The sequence below is a fragment of the Callospermophilus lateralis genome, chromosome 6, assembly GCF_048772815.1.
Source record: "Callospermophilus lateralis isolate mCalLat2 chromosome 6, mCalLat2.hap1, whole genome shotgun sequence".
Lineage (NCBI taxonomy): Eukaryota > Metazoa > Chordata > Mammalia > Rodentia > Sciuridae > Callospermophilus > Callospermophilus lateralis.
The window spans coordinates 144383002-144388235 of NC_135310.1; the positions used below are offsets into that span (position 1 = coordinate 144383002).

The window sequence follows — 5234 nt, forward strand, 5'->3', positions numbered from 1 at the left end:
GGGAATGTCTGTGGGCTAAGAACCTACTGGGTGCCACTCAGAGTGGCACTTCCATTCACTTTTTCATTGACTCACCACATAGATCTCTAAAGAAACACAAAGTAGCCTCAATCACTCTGGAGGCTGAGGCGGGAGGATCACAAGTTTGAGGCTAGCCTCAGCAACTTAGTGAGGCCCTAAGCAACTTAGCAAGGGCCTCTCTCTGAGTACAACCCGATCTCAAAATGAAAAATAAAAGGGGGTGGGGATGTGGGTCAGCAGTTAAGCACTTCTGGGTTCAATTCCTAGTACCAAAAAAAAAAAAAAAGACACATGGTTGGTCCTGTCTCAAAATTAGGGAAGTCATCTTACAGACCAATTTTAAATATAATAAATCACATGTTCAGGTTTTTTTTTAAAGTTAGGGAACTGAGGCTACCAGAGATCCAGAAATATATCAAGCCAGGCACAGTGGCACATGCCTTCAGTCCCAGCTACTCAGGAGGCTTAGACAGAAGGATACTTGAAGCCAAGGAGTTCAAGACTCAAGAACAGCCTGAGCAACATAGCAAGACCTTGACTCAAAAAAAAAAAAAAAACAAAAAACAAAAAGAAAGAAAAGAAAAGAAAAAGAAAGAAAGGAAGAAAAGAAAGGTGAGTTAAAGAGGGAAGGGAAAAGAAAAAAAATAACCAGACACCATGGAGCTACACCAAGTGGTAGAAGTCTAATTTGGGGAAAAACAACACACACACACACATACACACACACACACACACACACACACACACCAACACACAAACAAGACAGCATTGAAAGTAATGAAGATATCTTCCTAAAGATTCTGAAAATAGTATAGTTTCTTCATTTTTGTAAAAATATGCCATTCTGTCCAGTACCAAAAAAAAAAAAAAAAAAAAAAAGGCCCCCTTCTACCCTTCTAGTGTGAAATGTGCAGGACGCACACGTGCCTGTGTGGACACATCCCCGCTTGACACCAGTCCTGTGGGTTCCAATTCCATTTTGTGAAACTTTCCTTGTCCTTCTCTGGTCCTAGGGAGTGACAGGAGGCACCTCCTTTCTTTCTAACACTAGGGCCAGTTTCAAACAATGGTGACGAGCTACTTCCCAGGGGCCCCTTGTAGGAGCTGGTCCCCATTTTTGTACCCAGTGAGACCAAACATTCCCCCTGCAGAGCCTCGCCGTTGCTCTGCAGTGGCAGACAAGAAGTGGAACCGTGACCTTGAATTCTAAGTGCTCCAGGTCAATATTTCCTGAGTGGTTTCCCCCTCTCCCTCTGGGCTGTGCACATGCTTCCTCCTGGGCTGCCCGCGTCTGCAAAAGGAAGAGCTGTCACAGCAATATGAGACAGGAAGCCAACGGCCAAACGTGGTCAGTGCACAAAAATCAAGAAGGAAAAATGCGCTTGGTGATCTAGCAACCTCGGTGCCTCCGAGTAAGCAGAGATAAGTCATACGCCAAGTCCCTGAGGGCTTACAGGAATGGCTTCAGACATTTGGTGGGCACCGTGTGCAAGATACTGAGGTCCTCCAGCCAAGTTCAAGGTACTGGATCACGCTCTTCTGTAAAATCGATTATTCTCTCAGATAGGTCTGACTTCCGGAATCCAGACCCAGAATTTACAAAAATGAAAAGAAGCTCAAAATTAGCAGCACACAACTAAAGTGATTCAACAGAATTTTCCAAATAAGAACCCTTCCCTGATGGTACACTCGGGTGTCCAAGAACTTCAGCCTGTACCTTTGTTGTGCATTTACTGGACACAAAGGCAAGTGCAACCCATCTGAAGCATCATGGGCAGCGCGCAAAGTGACACGAGATTGCAAAAGAGCCACTGCCCAGCGATAAAGGGGAAGGAGGGCCAAAAAGAGGAGCTCAGCATTTTAAAAGCAGAAAAACAAGTCAAGGACCCCCGCCTTCCTCTCTCCATCTCCAAATTTCCTTAGTAAAATGAGGTGGGAGTTGGGGTTAAATAAAGACGACGGAGTTTCCTTCCTATCTGGTCACAAAGGATCCGTGTGGTGCCTGGGACCTGGTCTGAAGGTTCTGCCTTGGGTCATCTATCTGTAAGGGGACAAGAGAGTGAAGGAAGTTCAAGCTGCACATTTAAGTGGCTGGGTTGTATAGAAAGTTGGCTGCTGTATAAAGTAGCAATAGGGAATTTTCTAAGGGAGCATTTTCTCTGGGAAGAATTAAAATAAAAAAAAAAATCACCAATACTTTGGGAAATAATGAAACACAAGGAAAGTCACATCACAGAGTTGGCATGGGTGACTCCCTTAGTCATGCATGAAACAACTGAATACCTAGCAAATTCACCCCAGGATTATTGGTCCTGCACTGAATAAAACCCATGATTCCAATCATCTCAGGGGATTGTGATAGCTTTCACTTCTCAAATAAAATTCTTTTTATTTGTGTGTGTGTGGATGTGTGTGTGGATGTGTGATAATAAGATGAAACCCAGAATCTAGTACAAGTTACCACCAATCTATACCCCCAGCCCTAAAATTATTCTTAATTTATTTTAATTTTTTTATAAAGTATTAACCAAGGCATCAAAATCAAACAGCGACATGAAAAGAACAACAAAAAAGGACACTTCAAATATTCGGGAAATTTTTGCCTTTTTTTTTTTTTCTTTGATTCCTTCCTCGGATGCTACTACACATCTTAAAAAAAAAAAAAAAAAAAAATCTCCTTTCCTTTCTCTCCTCATTCAAATAGTTGAGGAGAACATGCCCTGGCCTTTGATGCTCTGACTCATGCATCAAACATCCAACCTCCTTCCCAGTCTTAGTATTTGTCTGTTAGGCAAACTCTACCAGAGAACCTCTTCTTCTTTCACACTGAGTAGATACAGAGCAGGAATCCTCAGATGAGCATAGTAGAGTTGCTTCATCCACACAGTCCCATAATAAAAAGCTTACAGCTGGGCATGGTGGTGCATGCCTATAATCCCAGGGGCTTGGGAGGTTGAGGCAGGAGGATCTAGAGTTCAAAGCCAAACCTCAGCAGAAGAGAAGCACTAAGCAACTCAGTGAGACCCTGTCTCTAAATAAAATACAAAAATAAAAATAAAAATAGGGCTAGGGATGTGGCTCAGTGGTCAAGTGCCCCTGAGTTCAATCCCCCATACCAAAAAATAAATAAATAAATGAATAAAAGCTTACAACAAGGAACTTCCTGCAAAATGTCAAGCAAAGACCGTGTGTGCATGCGCACACACAAATGCACACACCATCTTAATCTTCAACTGTCAGAACAATTTCTAGAAAGCTTTTGAAGTACAGGAGAGCAAAAAGCATACTGTACATCAAAAAAAAAAAATCAAGTGCTGTTAATTTAGCATATAAAAATGAGGAAATATATATATCTTCAACTGGCTTGGGTAATAAAGAAACTTTTCTATTTGTCCACTCCTCCCAGTAAAATATAGGCAGAGATAGAATAATAAGCACTAGTATTCATTGAGGGTTTATCTCATGCCAGGCTCTGCATTGGATAATCTGCGTTAACCCTCGTAGTTCTATGTGGTAAGTATCATTGTCGTTCCCATTTTACATACAGTGAACTGAGGCTAAAAGAATCTCACCTGTGCCAAAACCAAACTATGAGCCTAGATACTGAACTCCTAAGCTGTACCGCCTCCCTGCAGAAGATGGTGAACAGAATCAGGAGATGGACTTGGATTCAAGACCTACTTCTGTTCCTTACCACTAACTTATTCTAGGACCTTGCATAAAATAAAGGAAGAACTGAAAATGTTTGACCAAACCATGTTCTGCAGCTATTTTTCTAGCCCCTTTCATTCTGATTTTCCAGAAACCTCAAACCTGACTTCCCTGAGTCTTAAGGGGTGACTGGGGAAGAAAATGAGGCCATCTTTGCAAAGGAACTTTACAAACAGTAGAAAGGGCTGGGTCAAGGTTGGCAACCTAGCAAACAGAAAAGCCAAGGTTTTGACCCTCTCCCTGAGGCTGTGGAATGGAAGCGAGAGTGATCATAGGTGGGTCTCCAGCTCGGCAGGCGAGGACAGCCCCCTGTGCTCTTATGAACAAAAAGTACTTAGAAGAACACACACTCAAACGCACCATGCGTTGCACCTGCACGGCCTGTTCATGCTTGGCAATGACCCATGGGTGTAAGACTCCACTAAACGTGACGCACCTCAACCTTGTCTTTCAGCAGCTGATGGAAGCCAGGCGCAGCGGTGAACGCCTGTAATCCCAGTGGCTCAGGAGGCTGAGGCTGAGGCAGCAGGGTGGCAAGTTTAAAGTCAGCCTCAGAAACAACAAGGCACTAAGCAACTCAATGAGACCCTGTCTCTAAAATAAAAATACAAAAAAAGGCTGGAGATGTGGCTCAGTGGATGAGTACCCCTGAGTTCAATCCCTGGTACCCTCTTACCCCCCCGCCCCCCGCTCAAAAAAAGGAGCTGATGGAAATGGGAAGATATAAAATTCAGGGAAATGGCTCCAAAATATGCACTCAGAGATAAGAAAGTGTTGCAAATAAAAATCTGAGGCAGCAATAACAGGGTTGTTGGGGTAGGGTGACCCTTGCTCTTTATCACTAGTTGTTTGAAAGATGAAACACCACAGCCACTTCCACTATTATATTTTTTACTCTCTAGGGAAATTTTCTTCCACCTACGAAAAGTTGTGTTATAGTAGTGCCCAGTAAATATCTGGATGAATCAATAAACAGGGGAGTCTCATATTGGTGTATTGATTCAACACATTGTTATTTATTGAAGTCCTATGGTGGTTTTAAAATGTCCACAAATTCTTTTTTCCTTTCTTTCTTTTTTTTTTTTTTTTTTTTTAATGGTACTAGGGATTGAACCCAGGGCCTTGTGCATACAAGGCAAACACTCTACCAACTGAGCTATATCCTCAACTCCACAAATTCCTTATACTTTACCCTTCCAAACATAGATCCTCATCCCCCCTCCCACGGAATCTGAGCTGTATTTAATTACTTCTAATGAACTCAATGCTGTCAGTATGGCTAAAATAATGATTCAAGCAAGTTAGACTCCTGGAGGTATAGAAACTTCCTCTTTGCTCTTTCTCTTGGATCACCCCCACTTAAAGAATGCAATGGAAGACTCTCAAACAGACACTTGGAGAATACCGCACAGCAGTAAGAAGTGCAGGCTTCCTGCCAACAGCCATGTGGGTGCGCCATCTTGAAAGAAGATCCTTTGGCCCATTCAAGTCCTTGGATAATG

At 42.7% G+C, this 5234-nt stretch overlaps 1 non-coding gene across 1 annotated transcript; it reads right to left on the reverse strand.

Moving 5' to 3' along the window:
- Positions 1-4825: 4825 nt before the first annotated feature.
- On the reverse strand, positions 4826-4898 carry Trnat-ugu (transfer RNA threonine (anticodon UGU)). Its single transcript has one exon. It is a non-coding gene; the product is annotated as a tRNA-Thr (tRNA).
- Positions 4899-5234: the final 336 nt, after the last annotated feature.